The sequence below is a fragment of the Myotis myotis genome, unplaced genomic scaffold, assembly GCF_014108235.1.
Source record: "Myotis myotis isolate mMyoMyo1 unplaced genomic scaffold, mMyoMyo1.p scaffold_m19_p_4, whole genome shotgun sequence".
Taxonomy (NCBI): Eukaryota; Metazoa; Chordata; class Mammalia; order Chiroptera; family Vespertilionidae; genus Myotis; species Myotis myotis.
The window spans coordinates 92,191,747-92,212,536 of record NW_023416346.1 but is presented as its reverse complement, the minus strand read 5'-3'; the positions used below and the strand labels follow the sequence as shown (position 1 = coordinate 92,212,536).

The 20,790-nt window shown below is 44.0% G+C and overlaps 1 protein-coding gene and 1 pseudogene across 1 annotated transcript in view; one reads left to right on the top strand and one right to left on the bottom strand.

Annotated features, from left to right (window-relative positions):
* The window catches only part of MSN (moesin), an 85,848-nt gene that overhangs the window by 16,162 nt on the left and 48,896 nt on the right, over positions 1-20,790 (top strand). The gene's annotated exons all lie outside the window — the stretch shown is intronic.
* LOC118653652 lies at positions 14,990-15,744 on the bottom strand (annotated as a pseudogene).

Sequence of the window (20,790 nt, the reverse complement as noted above, 5' to 3'; positions counted from 1 at the left end):
TATATTTCACCCTTTTGTAAAACCCAACATGGCATATGACAAAATTTATCAAATAGAAGAACTCTTTTATAAGCATAGCAATTATTATTTTTTAAAATATGTTTTTATTGATTTCAGAGAAGAAGGGAGAGGGAGAGAGAGAAACATCAATGATGAGAGAAAATCATTGACTAGCTGCCTCCAGCAACCCAGGCTCAATCTAAGGAATTGAACCAGTGACCCCCTGGTTCATAGGTCAATGCTCAACCGTTGTGCCATCACAGTCGACACAATTATTATTTATGTGTATTTCTTATCATATCTCATAAATATACCTTAATTTTCCATAGTGCAATCATGGTGTACATAAAAAAAAAATCCTACCTCTTTATCCCTACTTAATATATCAATGAAAACTTAGGTAAATGCTATTTAGTTTTTTAAAATGAACATTTTAATGGCTTCACAAAATTCCATCCAGTGGCTGTCATAATTTACTTTACCATTCCCTGTTAGTGGGAAATTTATATTACTCCCAGCATGCCGTTATTTATAACCCTGCAGTGAATGTGAGGAAGAGAAAATCTAAAACCCTTAGTATGGTACACAGGAAGAACCCTTTGATACCTGGCTTTAGCCTAGCTCCTTATCCAGACTCAGTTCCTACTTCTCCTCACATGTATGCTATGCTGTAGCTTTATGGGATCAAGTTTCCCCAAGTAAGCCATACCTCTTATATCTTTTGGCTCTAGCATATGCTTTTTCTTTCAGCTTGAAATATCAAGTGTCTCTTCTTTACCTCCCCTACTCTATGTCACCTGCATTGGAAGCTTTCTTTAATACTCCCAGATAGTTTTAGTTATACCATCATCTGTGTGACTTGTATTTTGTTAAATTTTTAAAAAATATATATATTTTTCTTTTTTTTATTGTTTTATTGCTTAAAGTATTACAAAGGGTATTACATATGTGTCCTTTTTTTCCCCCGCCCTTGACAATCCCCTTGCCTCCCCTACCCCCCAGTGTCTTATGTCCATTGGTTATGCTTATATGCATGCATACAAGTCCTTTGGCTGATCTCTTACCCCCCGCCCCCCAATATATTTTTATTGATTTCAGAGGAATAGAAACATGATGAGGGAGAATCATTGATCAGCTGACTCCTGCATGTCCCACACTAGGGATTGAGCCTGCAACCTGGGCATGTGCCCTGACCAGGAATTGAACCTCGACCTCCTGGTTCATAGGTTGACACTCAACTACTGAGCCATGCCAGCCGGGCTGCCTGTGTATTTTTTAAGAATTTCTGTTATCGTACTTAACAAGTGGTATTGCAGCCATCTGGTCTCCCAGGATTTCTCCTTCAGTAAACTTGGGTATTTGAAAGTTCCTACTCCCACCCACCCCGCACCCCAAGAAGGGGTTGTTGTCCAGGTAGAAGTGGTTAGGGATGGGCAGACTTTTGAAGATTATATAATCGGTGACAGATATGGAGAGAGAGAAATAGCAGTAATATATATAAGGGATTCAACCATGTTGGATGAGAACCTGGTAGGACATACTAGGTACTAGTAATAGAGAAAATACATCTTGGAGAGGGGAAGAGTGCCTTAGCATCTAGAGGGAGGAAAGGCCTGAGAGAGTCTTGCTGGCCTTGACCCACCAGAGCAAATTTCTTGAACCATTCCACATATCAAGTTTCCCATCTGTGAAATGGAAAGAGTAATAGCATCCTTCTTCTTATGATTATGGTAAAGATCAAGACGTAATACATCTGAAAGTGCTCTGTTAGGTGTGGGGCACAAGGGAGGAAGGATACTCCAGAATTTTTGTTCCAGTTGGCCTCTTAGAGTTCTGTTTTATGTTTGTTTACTATCAAGTCTCTGAGCCCTGAATGCCAAATGCTATGGTTTCCTTGAGAAAGCATTCCTGTAGGTGCCCCACAGCATGGTGCTTTCAATGGGAGGTATCCAAGGAAGTCCCATCTCCTCACTGATCTGAGCAACATGGCTCCAACTGGTCCCAGCACAATCCTCAAGAATGGCCACAAATACCTGGGGAGGGAGGTGCTCTCAGCTCTTTAGCATCAAATGAATGTTTCTTAACATCCCTTTTGGTTGAGGTGGAAGTATTTCTAGAAATTGCAGTGAAACAGGGCACTTTTCATGCCTTCTGGCCCCAAATCTACCAAGCACTGTTAGAAGGACATGTCTCTGTGTCTAGGCCTGCCCATCCCACCTGTGCTGGGAAAACAGCTTATGGGGAACATCCAAGCCAGATTCAAGGTCTTAGGATGAAGATTCTCCTCCATCACAGGTGTTTTTTCTCCACATACTACCCATGGTTTCTTGCTGCTGTCCTAGCCATTTGAAAATGTGTAGTTCACGCAAAGATTTTATCTTATATAAAGGAAACAAATTACCTGAATCTATGGAAGATCTGTTAGTGAACTATAAGACACAACCAGGGGAAGGGACTGGCTTAAGATCACTTAGTGAGTTAGGGGCAGAAGCAGGTCTTGGCTTCAAGACTCAAGTGTGTATGCTTTTCATTCTATCAGCCTAGCCCACTAAGAATATAAGCTTCATGAGAACAGGGATGATTTCTTACTACCCATTGTACTCTATGTACCTAGTACAGTGCCGAGTGTAGAAGAGGTGTTCAATAAATATTTGTTGAATAGATACATTAATAGCTATTGTTGCCAAGTTGGAATTGTCTTTAACAGATTCCTTTGGCTAGGTCTTCTAGAAAGCCAAACAACAATTCTAGTGGCCCACTTGAAATTACCTAATGTGGACCCAGCTGGGCCCTGGCAGAATGGAGTTGAGTAGTGCCAAGGAATGGGGAGGAGTTGTCTCTCTTATGCACCTTGGAAAGCTTGTTTACCTGTAAGTGTCCAGCTTGTTCACAGCCAGTTTCCAGTCCCTTTTCCCATGTCTTCACACAATACAGTAGTGTTTAAGCCAAGGAGCAATATTGGAGTCAAACATTTCAGTGGATTCTAATAGGCAGCTGTGCAAGCATTTCTGTCTGCCTTTGTGAATCAACCTAGAGTTTGTCCCTAGAATGCATATTTGAAGCATTACCCAGTTTTCAATTTTTTTGGTATATGCCCTCATTGTGGCATGGCCAGGAGGTAGGGCTGCTTTGTGTAATGTAATCTTGAGAGTTCTGTGCTCCCGAGGTTTAGGGATTGAGTTGGCTACTGTGCTCAGGGATGGGCAGGTCCAGGCACAGATCAGGGGAGGACAGCAGGTTAAGTCCTGTAGATCTCAGGCTGGGGCACTCAGCAGCTGTGTTTTCCTGTGGTTGTTGCTATTTCTACTGTCACCCAGATTGCCTTAGGACCCATAGCTGCACATCTTTGAAGATTTGGGCATGTTTTAGTCAAAGTAGGCTAATTTTGGGAGCAATAGGAGGTACTCTTCCTCCCACCCATTTCTGAGAGAGGTGTGGTCAGCATTTGAGAGGTATAGGTTTCAGGCCTACTAGATGGGTTCTGTGCCCTAAAATAGCAAAAGCCTCTGAAGGTCATTTTGTCTGTATTTATTTTAATTTATTTAAAAATGGTTTATTTTTATTTTTGAATTACAGTTGACATTCAGTATTATATTAGTTTCATGTGTACAACATAGTGGTTAGACATTTATATAACTTAAGAAATAAACTCCCTAGCACCCACCTGGCACCATACATACTTATTAGAATATTATTGACTATAGTATACCATAGCTACTTGCCTAGATAATCAGCTGTGTTCTCAGATGTGCCAGCCTCTCAGATAAGTGCTCAGTAAACATTATTTCACACACACAAAAAAAGAATATTATTGACTATATTCCTTGTGATGGTCATCTTGTCTTTAAAGGATATTTTTCCTGTTATTACAGTGCTGAGTTAGACACCATACAAGGAATGTTAGTAGGTAGTCTATGCTGTTTGGTAGGGCAGACTTAAATACAGGCAGACTTTATTTTACAATTTTTGACTTGTAATTTTTTTCATTATGGAACAAATACATATTTGCTGCAATAAATGAAACAGCACTGGAAAATATAAGATCCCTTTTCTTCTGCCTGTGACTCTATTCTCCAGAGAGAATCATCATTATTAACCAGTTATGTAAACTTTCTATTTTTAAATGAAATTGAATTTAATTTTTCCCCCATCATCATTTATCCCCTCTATGGTGAACTTCTTTTTTATTTTATTTTTATTTTTTATTGATTTCAGAGAGGAAGGGAGATGGGGAGAGAGATGGAAACATCAGTGATGAGAGAGAATCATTGATCAGCTGCCTCCTGCACGCCCCCTACTGGAGATTGAGCCCACAACCCAAGCATGTGCCCTGACCAGGAATTGAACCTCGGCCTCCTGGTTCATAGACTGAGCCAGGCTGGCTGGACTGAACTTCTTTTTAAATGCATTTATACACATACCAGAGGCCCTCGTGCACCGGTGTGGTCCCTTGGCCTGGCCTGTGAGGATTGGTGGACCTCTGTGCCGCTGCAGCCCAGCCTTACCTGCCAGCTCGTCGGGCTCCAGCCCACTGTTCACATTGATCCCACACAGCACGAAGTAGTGTGGGAAGCAGCAGGCAGCCAAGGAGGAGCCTGCGCCTGGGCTGGGCGCCATGCTGCTCTTGCTCATCCCAGCCCTGCTGTGCCTGCCGCCCTCGGCTGCCAAGATGCACAGGGGAGTGTCCCTGGGAGAGGCTCAGGCCTCCACAGCTATGCTCGCCAGCTGTGAGCCCAACGTCTGGTGCTGAGCAGTGCTCCTGCTCTGGGAGTGCCACTGACCACCATGGGGCAGCTCCTGTGTTGAGCGTCTGCCCCCTGGTGGTCAGTGCACATCATAGCTACCATCCAGTCATCTGGTTGCGTAGGCTTTTATATATATAGAATATATATAGATAACTTTAAACACACATAACAGACAAATCCATACTGTTCTGAAACTGTTTTTTTTCTACTGTGTGGTGGCCATCTTTTCATGTCAAATCAGATTTTAATGCCTATATGGAACAATAAGCAAATTAGGAAATGAGGGGAACACTTAATGAAAAGGGCCCATATTCTTCATCGAGTGGAAAATAAAGAAGACGTTATAGGTGCTTGCCTCCCTGAAAGAGAAGCCTTTCTGGAGAAGGTGGGAGTCGTGACCCTTCTGTTGGGATAAAGCATGGTAGGATGAAAGCTGCTTCCCTTTCTAAGCTCAGTAGGCCCACATCTAGAGATTACTTTGAATTCACTGTGCCTAAAACAGGGGTGGGCAAACCTTTTGACTCGAGGGCCACAATGGGTTCTGAAACTGGACTGGAGGGCCGGAACAAAAGCATGGATGGAGTGTTTGTGTGAACTAATCTAAATTCAAAGTAAACATCATTACATAAAAGGGTACGGTCTTTTTTTTTTTTAGTTTTATTCATTTCAAACGGGCCGGATCCGGCCTGCGGGCCATAGTTTGCCCACGGCTGGCCTAAAAGATCTTAGTGGAGTGATTGGCAGTAAGGTATACCACTTTTTTGTGCTTAACGTGGCTTCCTCCCTCTTCTGTGGTTTTGCCAGTTTGGGATCCAAACAGTACCTGACTGAGATCTCAAAAGATCTCTGGCTGTCATAGCTCTCTGAGGTTAGAGAAAGAAGCTTTCCAGTCTTCCCCAAAGAAGAGTATTGAAGCTGGATTATATTCCTTCCCCTACCATACTCAGCAGGGATCTAGTACAGGTGGCAGGAAAGTAGAATATTGCAAAACACTCAGCTGAGCCATCCAGTTGAACAGTTGAGGACGATAGAAACTTGTGACATACAAATAACCATACAATATATTATGAAGAAAAAATCTAGCCTAGTGGCTGCTTCTTAGATGCTTGATAGATTGAGGATATTGATTGTGTTGAAAGAGCCAGGCCAAGCAAGGAGAAGCAGAACCAGTAATGCAGGCTCTCTTCTGCTCACTTATGGCATGCCCCACCCTTCTCTTGTCTTTTTAGTTCTCAGATTTTCACAGTGGGTGGAGCAGAGCTTTTGCTTGCCCAGCCTTTAATCCTGGAGCCTCCCATCACCAGAGATTGACCTTGACTCTGCCAGGCCTACTAGCCACTCATGTATTATTGCCTTCCCCTTTAGACAAACAAGAAGCTTCAGACAAACAGATTTTGAGCAATTGGAGCTTTCTGAATCCTTATGGGGCAGGGAGAGAAAGGCTCTGAGATCAGACCCCAAAAAGCAAAGACATTCTTTTTTTTTAGAAAGAGAGGGATGAGAGAGAGAGAGAGAGAGAGAGAGAGCGAGCACATTGATGTGAGAAAAACATTGATGTGAGAGAGAAACATCAATCGGTTGTCTCTAGCATGTATGCTGACTGGGGATTGAACCTACAACCTGGGCATGTGCCCTGACTGGGAATTGAACTCGTGACCCTTTGGCACAGGGGATAATGCTCCAACTAACTGAGCCACACTGGCCAGGTTGACATTCATTTTGGAAAATAATTTCTACTTTCAATTACAGTTGACATACAATGTTATATTAGTTTCAGGATGTACATCTTAGTGAGTAGACATTATGTCATTAAGTGATCATCCCAATAAATCTCATACCCATCTGACACCATACATAGTTATTAGAATATTGTTGACTATATTCCCTATGCTGTGACTTTACATCCCCATGATTATTCTGTAACAACTAATTTGTACTTTAAAAAAATGTGTGTTTTTTTAAATTGATTTCAGAGAGGAAGGGAGAGGGAGTAAGAGATAGAAACAACAATGATGAGAGGGAATCACTGATCCGCTGGGGATCAAGCTGGCAACCGGGCATGTGTCCTGACTAGAAATCGAACCATGACTTCCTGGTTCATGGGTTGAAGCTCAACCACTGAGCCACCAGCTGGGCCAATTTGTACTTCTTAATCCTTTCACCTTTTACATGAAGCCTACCAACTCTCCTTTCATCTGGCTACCAACAGTCTGTTCCCTGTATCTATGAGTCTGTTTCTGTTCTGTTCGTTCATTTATTTGGTTTTTTAGATTTAATTGTTGATAGATATGTGTTTATTGCTATTTTATTATTCATAGTTTTGATCATTTTTGTCTTCTTAAAGAAGACCCTTTAACATTTCATATAATACTGGTTATTGTCTGGGAAGCTCTTTATTTATTTATTTATTTATTTTTAAAATTTCTTTATTGATTAAGTTATTACATATATGTCCTTATCACCACATTACTCCTCATCCCCCCCTCTCATGCCTTCACCCCCCTGTCGCCTGCGTCCATTGGTTAGGCCTATATACTTGCATATAAGTCCTTTGGTTGATCTCTCCCCTACCTTCCCTCTGAGGTTAATATCACATGATCTCACTCATTTATGGAATATAATGAACAACATAAACTGATAAACAAAAACAGATCCAGAAACAGAGAAGCATCAATCAGACTGACAAACCTCAGTGGGAAGCTCTTTATCTGTCCTTTGATTCTAAATGACAGCTTTGCTGGGTAGAGTAATCTTGATTGTAGGTTCATGCTTTATATTGGGCTACTTCAGAAGGCTTGTATCCAAAGTATCTCCAGATTTATTTTAGACTAGGCTTGTAAGAAGTTCTGTGTTTTAATGCTGATGGGCTCTGTGACATTAGGGAAGTCCCTTAATCTTCCTGAGCCTCCTGTTCTTTATTGGTAAAGGGGAGATGATAATGCTGACCTCAGAGTTGGTGGGAAACTTGTATAAGAGAACATTGTAAAGCCCTCAAATGTTAGTTCTGTAGAAAATTAAATATATAGTATTCAGGTGCTCAGAGAAGCTTAAATCATGTTTTAATAGCCTCTGTTGATGAAGCCAGTAGAGTGTGTCAGTGGATGAAAGACTTCCACCTCAACATTAAGGATAGAAATGATTCTTAAAAAGAGTAAGATTTAGTTATCAGGAAAAGTTCACTTCTGTGGAATAGCTCATTTATAGACAATTTGGGATCAATTATGCATTGTCATATTAGCAGCTTTCAACTATCTATAACAAAATTTTCTTTACTCTCAGCTACCAGTGGACAGCCTGTTCTAAGCCATATGAGTCCAGGGAATGCAAATTTCCTTTGTTTTCTCATAGTCCAAATAATAATTAGTTAGATAAATATTTCTAAACTAGTGACCCAGTGCACAAAATTAATGCACATTAAAAGGGAATTAATTAGAGGAAATATTTTAATATTAGTATTTGCCCTTTCTCTATAATAGAAGTTTCAGAGATGAAAGAAATTTAGTAAAATGTATATAAAAATCTTCCTCCTGTCAGAGTCTGGGGCGCACCACAGGAACCAAAGTCAAGTCCCCGCCCACCCATGTGTGCCTCGAAATCGCATGAAACCCAGACCCGGCCGGCCTCACCCCCATTGGGTTAGATCCAGACCCGGCCAGCCCCACCCCCATCAAGCCCCACTGGGTGGGGGGCACGGCCTCAGGTACCCCGGCCTGGGCTGGGGTGGGGGGTGTGCCTTGAGGTCTCCCATCAAGCCCTGCAGGCAGGGGGTGTGGCCTGAAGTCCCCCGTCAAGCTCTGCAGGCGGGGGGCGCAGCCTGAGGTTCCCCAGGCCGGCACCGGGGCAGGGGGCGCGGCCCAGGTCTCCCAGCCTGGGGCAGGGGGCATGCCTTGAGGTCCCCCATCAAGCCCTGCTGGTTGGGGGTGCAGCCTGAGGTCCCCTGTCAAGCCCCGCCAGGCGGGTGGCATGACCTCAGGTCCCACGGCCCAGTGCTGGGGCAGGGGGCACAACATCATGTCCCCTGCCCTGGCCCAGTACCACGTAGCTTCAGGTCCCTGCTGATTGCTTATTAAGGCTCGTTATGGGAACTCAGCCACCTCTGTGGGTGCAGCCATCTTGTGTTACAGGATCCCGGCCTCTGCTGTGGGTGCAACCATCTTGTTACAGCACGACAGTCAATTTGCATATTCCTTCTTTATTAGAGAAGATGTTTGTAAATTAAAGTGGGTATATTGCTACAGCTGAGTTGTCAGTAAGTGATGTGGATAATTGACCTTAACCAGAAGGAAATGGTGAACTTTGGCCTCTGGAACAAAGACAGTGATAGCTTCTTTATACCCCCGCTGATCATCCCTCTATGTGTAAACTCAGGCAGGGGTAACAAATTTATGAGACTGGGAGTGGGAGAGAGTCAACCCTTCAAAGAGTGGAGGCAGAAAAGCCCATGTATGAGATTGCTCTATATGGAGTACTATTCCAGGGAGGGTTTGAACAGTTTACTCTTCCCCTGACTCCATTGGGATTCAGCTTTTGTCAGGAAGAGCCAAGACTGAATAAATATTGAAAGAGCTATTAGATACCTCTCTGGACATGTTCTTCTATTCAACAGCCCAGAAAAGGGGATGCTAAGATTAGGAAGCTAGGAGGGAAGTATAAGTTTAGGGCAGTAGTTTTCAACCATCCTAATGCCGCAACCCTTTAATACAGTTCCTCATGTTGTGGTGACCCCCAATTTCATTGTTACAAATTGAACATAATTAAAGCATAGTGATTAATCACAAAAACAATATGTAATTATATATGTGTTTTCTGATGGTCTTAGGCGACCCCTGTGAAAGGGTCGTTTGACCCCCAAAGGGGTCTCGACCCACAGGTTGAGAACCGCTGGTTTCGGGGATGGCTTCCTGCTTTCCAAGTAGTTCTCTGTTTAAAACAGCCCTGTTCAATGTGAATTGAAGGAATCACTTCGCAGATTGGCTGACATTGCTATGATTTCCCAGTGTTTCTAGCTTTTCTCACCCCATGTGAGGACAAAAAAAAAAATTCCTAACACAGATAATTCTCTACATTTGTGATATTCACTATAGTTGTCAAAGCCCTTTTATCCCTACTGTTGTGTCATTTGATATTAATTAACTCCAGTTGGCAGGTTAGGAATTATTACCCATTTTTTAATATGGGGAAACTGAGACTCAAAGAAGTTAAGTGACTCTGCAAAAATTGCTCAGCCAATAAATAAGGGATATGGGATTTGAGTGGGAAACAGAATACTTTGGTTTTAGACTCTGCATAGGGTGGGGTTTAGAAAGGAGATGTGTTGTTTCACAAAGGCCTGGACTTAAGGTCTAGACCAGGGGTGGGTAAACTTTTTGACTCGAGGGCCACACTGGGTTCTTAAACTGGACCGGAGGGCCGGAACAAAAGCATGGATGGAGTGTTTGTGTGAACTAATATAAATTCAAAGTAAACATCATTACATAAAAGGGTACGGTCTTTTTTTTTTTTTTAGTTTTATTCATTTCAAGCGGGCCGTAGTTTGCCCACGGCTGGTCTAGACATATTAGTCCAGGATTCTGAGGCTAGAAGGGATATTTCAGCTTTAAACATTTGTCCTTTCTACTGTTCTAATAGTTTCCCAACCTCCTTTAAGTTTTCTTCACAAATTCCTTTTAGTTTTCTTCAAAAATATCATGAGTCAAGAATAAAGTTTAGGTAGAATTTTAGTAGTTGAGGCTGTGTGTGGGTGTCATGTTTGTGTTCTGCCTGTTTGGGGCCTGGTCTGACTCTTGTGTTGAAGCTGACCCTTCTTGCTGGGGTCAGACCACTGCCTTCAAGGCCAGATGAGCTTTCCACCTGGTTGAGCCAATAACTTACTTGGCTTTGCCTTGCTCCTGGACACATAAATGTTGCTTGTTAGGAAGTGAGAATTGTTTGGGTATTACTTAGACCTAGCTAATGTAGGGTCTTGTTTGTACCTTGGTGGGAGCATGAGCATTAGTCCAAACTTGTTGAGTGGAGGAGGTATTGGAGAATCATGGAAAGAGCACTCTTCTGATATTTAAGAGCAGGAGTTTAGTCTGGGCTCTGCTGCTAGCTTTCCAGGGCAATATTGGCCAAACCCTTGCCACTTTTGCAACCATGGTCTGTTCTATAAGGAATTGGCTTGGCTAATCTCTGAGGGCCATTACTGCTCTGAGAGTCTGTGATTTATTCAGAAATATTACATTCCCCCAACAATGGAGGCTGGTCTGCCCCACCTTGGGTAGGAGGTAGTGGTATATATCTCACAAATGTTCTCATTCTGTGGGGAACTGAGCCAAATGGCAACTCCACCAGCTCTAAGAGGTTGGGAGTTGTCAGCTATGTCTGGCTTTTGGAGGGGAGACAGAGCCTTGGAATGTTCAGGAGCATAACTGGGTGGAGGGATATGCAAGTGAGGGTGGCAAGAGTCAGTCCAGGCCTGACTTGGGTGATGAGGGAAGAGGTGCTCTGGAAGATAGTTCTTAGGGAACCCACCAGAAATAGGCAATAGGATGACATCATGAGATAGACAGTTTAAGTGTAGTTCCTGGCCAGATAGTCTCTGGTCATAAGTAGTTGCTAAGCCCTCAGGAATGTGACAAAGTCACATGGGAATTTGTCGCTAGAGCAGCCAAAGGCTATGGAAGCAGGAAGGGCAGTTTTTCCTTGTCACCATCCTCTCTGTGTAGGGTGTGAGATCCTTATTGTTGGGCCATAGAGATCAGATATGGCAAAGGGATAGACACAGTTCAGAATGGCCAATAAGCCTGGTCCTTTAGAAGAGGGAAAAGTCATAAAGCTTGCTTGATGTCAAAGCATTTGAAACTGAATTTACTAGTGCTGATATATTTTGTTTCTTGTGCATTTGAAGCAATATTGGGAAAAGGAGGAAATTGGAACTTATGACTCTAGTGACCCTGTAGGCAAGAGTAAATAAAAGTCGAGTTTAACTGTTAGAGCTGCCTTTCTTATAATAGGGGGCTGAGTTTTGCATTGATTCAGCTAAGCTCCTAGGCTTGTCATCTATGGGGGAAGTCCAGCTCGCCTATGCAGTTGGTCTTAGCCAGCTTGTGGAAGCACAGGTAGACTCTAATTAATTGTTCTGGCTTTGGACATCAGTATTTTTTAAAGTATTCCCCTAGGGCAGCGGTTCTCAACCTGTGGGTCGTGACCCCTTTGGGGGTCGAACGACCTTTTCACAGGGATCACCTAAGACCATCGGAAAACACATAAATAATTACATATTGTTTTTGTGATTAATCACTATGCTTTAATTATGTTCAATTTGTAACAATGAAAATACATCCTGCATATAAAATATTTACATTATGATTCATAACAGAAGCAAAATTAAAGTTATGAAGTAGCAACGAAAATAATTTTATGGTTGGGGGTCACCATAACATGAGGAACTGTATTAAAGGGTCATAGCATCAGGGAGGTTGAGAACCACTGCCCTAGGGTATTCTGATGTTGGGCCAGGATTGATAACTACATTCCTAATCGAAGCCTCTCCATACTACATCCGAGAAAACTGAGTCTGAGAAAGAGGAGGCCTATGCCCATGGTTACAGCTGAGCTCAGCTGAGTCTCTACCTAAGGCTCTTTCTACTTCACTGTCATAGCTGGAGGTAATGATGGCCTTGACAACGCAATTGGGCAGCCTTTAAACTTGGTCATTGGGCTTAGATGAGCTATGCGTCCCCCCCACCAAGTGCTGGAGGAAGGGGTAGGGTTCAAAGTAACTAACTGGACTTAAGGAGGTAAGCTCCTCTCTTTAGAGCAGTGGTTTTCAACCTTCTGGCCCTTTACATGCAGTTCCTCATGTTGTGACCCAACCATAAAATTATTTTCGTTGCTACTTCATAACTGTAATGTTGCTACTGTTATGAATCGTAATGTAAATATCTGATATGCAGGATGGTCTTAGGCGACCCCTGTGAAAGGGTCGTTCAACTGCCAAAGGGGTCGCGACCCACAGGTTGAGAACCGCTGCTTTAGAGCATAAATTCACTGTCTGGGCATGTGCAGACCAGAGGTGGTGGTGGGGGGAGAGATAGGACAGGATGGGAAGTGAGTAATGCTGTGGTCAACAAGTCATTCACTTAGTGGAAACATTACAGGGAGTTGGTGAATAAGATCCCAAGGACCTAATAATGGCATTCCTCAGCTCTATATGAAGTGCTTTGCTGGGATGCTGCTCTGTATTCAAGGCAAGATGCTTGGGAAATGAAGACTGTTTGTTCTCTGCTTCCTGCTTCAGTTGGATGGACTTTGCATCTGACTAGGCCCAGCCCCTATTGCTTCTATACTTTTTTCACAGTACACCAAGCTCTCCCACAAGCCCTGGCACATATCACAGTGTGGTTTTTAATTATTTCCCCACTGTTTTACTGCCCCCACCCCACTGTTTTATATATGGCACCCCAATTAGAGAATAAGCTCCTTCTATGGTAGGAAAAAAGACTTTGTTCTAAGTCCTCCCAGAGGCACAAGAACATGCTTAATGCGCAGAACCAGGAGGCACCAGGAGGATATCTTGTTTTATTTTCTTTTTTAAGTGACTCCTTGACTTGAACTTTATTTATTTATTTATTTATTTATTTACCATCTCCCTTTTTTATCTATCTATCTATCTATATATATATATATATTTTAAATTTTTATTGATTAAGGTATTACAAATGTGTCTTTCTCTCCCAATTGTCCCCTCATCCCCAATATATGTTTATTAATTTCAGAGAGGAAGGGAGAGGGAGAAAGAAACATCAATGATGAGAGAGAATCATTGATCAGCTGCCTCCTGCACACACCACACTGGGGATTGATCCTGCAACCCGGGTATGTGCCCTGACCGGGAATTGAACCGTGACCTCTTGGTTCATAGGTTGACGCTCAAACACTGAGCCACGCCAGCCGGGCACATCTTGGTTTCTTTCTCCTACCAGCCTCCAAAAGAAATTTTTATTTGGGGAGAAGGGTGACTTGGAGTTTTAGGGTAGATTTGGCACACACTGCATTCTGTGGGATCCAATAATTACATCTTTTCACTACTAGATGGGGAACCCCTTGAAGTAAGGGCTTGTTAAAAATCTCTGTATTCTCAGTGCCCAATGCCCTGCCCCACAGTTTGTAGGTGCTCAGTAGCTGATGAATTGATTTGAAGGCATTTTTTCTCCTGTACCCTCCCCTTGAGTCAGACTAAATTTCCTAGAGGCTGTCTATCTCCAGGGGGAAGAATCTGGAAGCTAATGAGGAGGAAAGGGCTGCATTTGAGCATTGGCCATCCGTGCCTTGTATCCAGAAGCTCATACCTCTTAGGTAGTAGTTGACTTTTAGGGTACACATACTTTCACATGTACATGTTTTCCTTTTATTTTTTTCTACAAGAGGGGAAAGTATGAGGAGCAGGGGTCTGGTGTGGAAGGTTAGAAGGTGGGCATTCCTGAATGTTTTTTTTTTTCTTATCACTTCCTTATGAGAGAAGTGCTAACTGGACCCTGAGGATCCTAGACCTAGTCCAGCGGAGAGAAAGGCTTATGTGCAGTTTTGGCTATTAATAGAGGCCTTTAACCTTAGAGTTTTATGATTGGCATTAGTTTTATTCTCTGCTCTCCCTACCACTGAGTTTTGCATCTCCAACTTGGTTTCCTTTTATTCTACAAACCCATTTAAGGGCATAGAGAGGGCCACAAGCCATATCTGTCCATCCCTTTATTTCCTAAACCCTTAATTGGCTAGCTGGGATGGTTTTCTTTTGATTTTTTTCTTCTTAGTGTGTGCCTCTTGCTCTTTAAGGCCAGAGGTTGGAGCCAGAGGCCTAGAGGTCACCCCTTGGCCTGGGGCCTACTATTGAGGGGATCAGCTTGGCACAGGGCCTTCTGGTATGTGAAGGAGTCTTTGGAGAAGATGTCTAGTGGTCTAAGCTTTTCACTCACTTTCGCCACCAATGCCTTTACTTAGGTAGGGACAAGGCTACTATGTATGATTGTCTGGGCCAGTTATCTGGCTAACTTTCAGATAAGACCCTTGCTTCTATGGAAAGTAGAATGTCTGTTTGAGGCCTTGCAGAGAGTGAGTAGAGTTACTAGGCTGCCAATATTTGGTCTAGTCTAGCAATTGGAAAACTTGCTTCCTAGACCTGTTTTTGTATGCATTGTAAGAATAAGTTTCATATTTTTTCAAATGGGCTTAATTCACTTTATTTTTATTTTTATTGTATAAGATTATGTAGTGGCCACAGCTGGAACCTGGGTCCTCTGCAGAAACTGGTGTGAGTCTTCATAAGATGGTCAGTGAATTCCTGGTAGGGAGACTAGGTGAGCATGGTCTTTTTCCAGAGGTCGGGATGAGAACTGTAGGTCTTGGAGATGGCACCAAAGGTGTCCTTGGGGAAATTGCCCAGGATGGCAGTGCTGCCTCCAGATGAGGTGTAGCAGTCATCAATACCAGCCATCAGCAGCAGCTTCTTGGGCATGGGGGCTGAGACAGTGTCAGTGCCCCGGGGGCTAGGATGAGGTATACTGGCATAGAACCACAGCAGCCAGTCACCTTGCAAAGGATGGTGTGGGGTTTGTGGATCTTTTTCCCACAATAGTCCTGCTGCACAGAGACAGGGACGATGGAAGGTGTGGCCAGGATGATGGCTCCAAGGATGGCAGTAACTATCTCCTTGGAGTACTTAACACCCAGATGGATGTGTCCATTATAGTCGCCCATGATGACAAATGTCTTAAACTGGGACCTCTGGCCAGTGTGGATTTATGCTGGTATAATTTCAATGCCCCTAGGAAAAAATTTAATGATCTCCGATTCTTTGATAGGCAGGGAGGGAGAAGAGATAAGTTTCCTGCAGAGACTTGATATTCATGTCTTTGATAAGGTGGCCCAGCTTAATGATGGGGATCCACTTCTTATTCTCTGCCTTGCCTCTGTGAGCTCCAAATCCTTGTCCTGGCCCAACCTCGGCCCCAGATGTGGCTGCCAAATCCTCTATGGAAGCCACAGCAGGGCCTATCAGGCTTCCAGGCCCTCTAGCAGCATCAGTGTCATCTACCATTGGTGTTTTCTTGGAACAGTCACATTTTTTTATTTTTTAAATCTTTATTGTTGAAAGTATTAGAACAGTCAAATTTTAAAAAGCATTTCTTAAAGAAAAAAAGAGGAATATGCAACAGAGATCATATGTAGCACACAGAAAGAGTTTAACCTCTGGTAGTCTTTATATTCCCAACTTATTGTATACCAATTTCTTACAAACTCATAACTCCTTAATAGTCACCTCTTTTCTGAGCCAGGCACATGTTAGGCCTTTGAATTCTAATTTATGATTGAGCTGCTTGTATTCATTCCCTTCCATGTTGGTTACCAGCTAACCAAACCACTCTTTCTCCTTATGTACATTTGGAGTCATAGTCACTGGGGGTTAGAATTAGAATTGTATTCTTGGAGTGGAAAGAACCTGATGTATGATGCTTTTCTCTAGCTCACTCTTCCTCTGTAAGATTAGCTTTTCATCTCCGACAGCCCCAAATCTCATAAGTATGCTGCTGCTGTTGATAGTAATTAGGGAGATTTGAAAACAAAAATACAACAGTCCAAAGCTGTACTCACCAGGGGATTCTAGAGCTGAGGCTAGCTCTTCTTGTTCCTCCCCCCACACCTCATCCCTGGCTTTGCTGAACCTCCCAAAATCAAACCTGGCTTTTTGAGAAGGTCCCTCCTTTGTCTTCTTGTGACACCATGCCTGAACAGGAGGAATCCTGGGTACTTTTGGAGCAAGATACTGAGACTGTTTGGAGTGGGGGGGGTGTGATACTATAGCATAGTTCTAGCGATAAACTTACCCAGACAGGAAGGCATTCCCAGCTCAATCTGTAGCCCTTACACTCAGTGTTTGGAAAGGGGGGTATTTTAGATGTGTGTTTGTGTGGATGCATGCCTTTTCAGGCACCTATGCCTATTCATGCCAAGTCTTTGGGAATATTGGAATCAAGAGAGTGTTATGCCAAGGCTGAGTCACTCTCCTGGAAAGATAGGGATTTAAGAGGAATTGTAGGAAATCTGCTCTGGAATGTCTTCTCTTCTTTTTGCAATGCCTACCCTTCCCCAAACATACCTAGGATAGTGGATGACCACCTAACTTCAGGCTACTAGGTCTGGGAGACTCAACCATTGACCTTTCTGACCTGGGGTAACCAAGACACAGGGGATAAACAGAACTCACCAGGACTGTTCCTCCTATTCCCTTCCCTAATGTCCACAAAGCCCTGTACCTCTGCTTCCAACCATGTAGAAGACTTGATGACTTGTTGAATATACTCAAATATTTCTCACCCTTAAGGACTGAAGCATTATTTGTGGATAGTCAGTGTGTAAGATTAGCTTAAATAGTTTTAAGGTGACAGTTAATGGTGAGCATTCCAAATAGAGTTGCCTTAGGTTTTCCTGTGACTTTTTGGGGTGGGAATCTAGTCAGCATTGATCAGGATGACTTGAGAGGAAGGACAGTAGTAGCCATGAGATAAATGAAGTAGGCCAGTTATGTACAACTAGAGGCCCAGTGCATGAATTCGTGCATGGGTGGGGTCCAGCTGGCCTGGCCCCAATCAGGGCATATCGGGGCTGGGCCTGTGGGGAGGAGGAGATGGTGGGAGTTTGGCTGGCTGGCCTGCCTGATCAGGGCCGGGCCTGCTGGGGGAAGGGGCCACGGGCGATTGGCTGGCGGGCCCCAACCCCAATTGGTGTTGGTAGGCAGGTTGGGGGTGGGGCTGGCCATGGGGAGGGGCTGTGGGCAGTGGGCTGGCTGGCCCTGCCCCCGAATGAGGTGGGGGGTACTGATCAGGGGCCAGCGGCCTGGGGGAGGGGCCATGGGTGGTTGGCTGGCTGACCCTGGCCCTGATTGGGGTAGGGGGCTGATCTGGGGTGAGGCTGGGTGGGGGGAGGGGCTGCAGGAGATTGGCCAGCTGGCTCTGCCCCCTATTGGGGTGGGAGTGGGGCGATCAGGGGTGGGCTGGATGGGGGAGGGACTGTGGGCTGATCAGGGGGCATGGTCAACTGGGGGGAGGGGCTGCAGGAGGTTGGCTGGCCAGCCCCACCCCCTATTGGGGTGGGGGGTGGGATCAGGGGTGTGGTGGCCAGGGGGAGGGGCTTCAAGAGGTTGGCCACCCAGCCCTTCCCCCATTAGGCTAGTCAGGGAGAGGGGCTGTGGGCCTGTGGGCCTATGTGGTGGGGTGGGCTGATTGGGGGTGGGGCTGGCTGGGGGGGAGAGGGGGTGTTTGGCCAGCTGGCCTGCTCTTGATGGGGAGGTGGGTGGGAGAGTCCGATCAGGGGCAGGCGGGCAGGGAGGAGGGGCTGCAAGGTTGGCCGGCTGGCCCCACCCCCTGATTGGGCAGTTTGCTGGCCACAGTGGGTGTCATAGTGATGGTCGTTAAGGTCATTAAGGTTGTTATGGCCATTATGGTCACTGGATTTTTATATATATATATAGATTATTTTAAACCATTATTTATAGCTTCATGACCTTGGGTAAGGCATTTAATCTTTTTGAACCTTAGTTTTCCATCTTTAAAATAGGAATAATAATGATACTCACTTTTTGGGGATTTATGAGAGAGAAAAGAGCTCATGATTGTGAAAGTACACCTCAAAGGGTACCTGGCATATTGAATGAGGGTGCTTGATAAATGCCCCAATTTCTCTTAATTTTTTTCATCATATTTTCCCCCTCTAAGTATTTTAAATCAAAGCATTTTAGGACCATAGTTAGGTTTTGCCTGTAATTTGTAAGTGTGTTCCTTATATTGCACTATCTCTGTATGATTTTTTAACAGACGAGGAAACCGATATTCGAAACAGTGATGCCAATGACTGGCTTAGTTTGTAGCGAACCTCACTGTGCCTTCCGCTGCAGTTAATTAGGGAGAAAGAGTCTGAGAATTTCTTCTCTCTCTCTCTCTCTCTCTCTCTCTCTCTCTCTCTCTCTCTCTCTCTCTCTCTCTTTTTGTTGTTTTTTGAAGAGGAACCCCAGCTCTGAGGAGCCTTGAAAGTCCTAAGATGAGGGAATGGGGAAAAGGAAAAGAGGTATATGAGCCCTGGGTTAGACAAAATGGTTATGGTGTGTGAAGAATAGAGGATGTGCAGAGGAGAAAATGATTAGAGGAACTTTTACTCAAGAGGGCAAAATAATTTGTGAAATCATGCCCCTTTGCAGAAGCCAGGCAGCACTGGCTGAGATCCACCCCAAGCCCTTGCTGTGCTGGTAGTTTTCACTTCCTCTGTGTGTGTGTGTGTGTGTGATGGGGTGTGGGTCAGGGGAGCTCTCTTAGTCTGGTCACTCTTCTAGGTCTATCTGTAGGTAGACAGGTTTTCCATATGGACTGAAAGTAGGTTGTGATAGACTTCCCTTAAAGTCTGGAGAATGGTTCTTCCAAGCTTTGTGGGAGCTAGAGTAGGGAGTTTCCATTAAGTTAAGCGGGTGCCTCAGTGGCTCTTTGTAAAACAACCAGCTTCCTACCTATATCTTGTACATTAGACCACCTTGTCAGGCTTGGTCTTCAGGGGTTTCTGTCTCTGTCTGTGACACACCTCTTCCCCATATCTGAGCTAGTGCCTGATACTATGATGACAGAAAGGTCTCAACTTTATTCTCTTCTGATAGACTCTGAGAAAAGGGTTAGGGAGCTGGGAAAGGAGCTTTGATTCTTAATTGTGTGCCTTTGGGAGGGTTTTTGCATACTCTATATTTCCCTATGGCATTTGGGGGGGGGGGCATGCATTGTGTTTCTTGCCTCTGAATCTTTGTACATGCTATTTCTCCTCCCTGAGCACCATGAGCTTCCCTTTCTCTTTAATACCTTTTTTTTGTATAAATCTTATTATCCTTCAGTATAGGTCAGTTCTTACTGTAGAACAGCAGTTCTCAACCTGTGGGTCGCGACCGCTTTGGAGGTCGAATGACCCTTTCACAGGGGTCACCTAAGACCATCGGAAAACACATATATAATTACATATTGTTTTTGTGATTAATCACTATGCTTTAATTATGTTCAATTTGTAACAATGAAATTGGGGGTCTCCGCAACATGAGGAACTGTATTAAAGGGTCGTGGCATTAGGAAGGTTGAGAATCACTGCTCTAGAAACCTTCTGCCTTTCTGTCTTTTTCATTATTGCCTGGGACCCCCTTTATGTTTCCAGTTTCCTCTGAGTACCTCTCTCATGGCTCTTGCTGTATGGAATGGTTAATTCCCCATTCATTTGTCTGCTTGTTGCCCCCTCCAAACAAAAAATATTCTCACTTTTACACATGTGCATGTGTAAGGATTAGAATCATCTCAAGGCCTGCTCTATATTGGGTGTCTGATAGCTTGGTGGTATATGAACCAGCATGTGTGTATATTTATATGTGACTGTGTCAGGGATGCAGATACTTTGTAAAGCACATAAGGTAGGTAAGAGGTGGCCCTATTTGCTTTTCTAGGCCTTACTAGAATTGTAGGTAAAATTGCAGGGCTTGTTTTAGATTATGGAGCAATATCTGTTGCCTGGGCCATTAGGGAGGCTGCTGAGATTTGGTGTACATCTTTCCTGCTGCTATTAGATATGTGTATGTGTGTGGGGGTGTGAGTGGTTTCATGCATGCTCACCTCAGCATTATGGGGTATAAAAATTGTGTTTATGGTGGAAAGGAGAGGAAGAGAGAGATAGAAACATCAATGATGAGAGAGAATCATTGATCTACTGCCTCCTGCATGCCCCACATCAGGGATCGAGCCCGAAACCCTGGGCATGTGCCCTGGCTGGGAATCGAATTGTGACCTTCTGGTTCATAGGTCGATGCTCAGCCACTAAGCCACACTGACCGGGCAATTTTTGCCAGTCTTAGTAAATTGGTAACTTAGCTTGTGGCTGGAAGGGTAAGGTGTGGCTTCATCAACTCAAAATATGCAAATCCATTTTTTTAGAGAAGTTATAGCAATCTACTTAGGGACCAAAACTAATAAGCTGTGTATCATGTCCCTGTTCT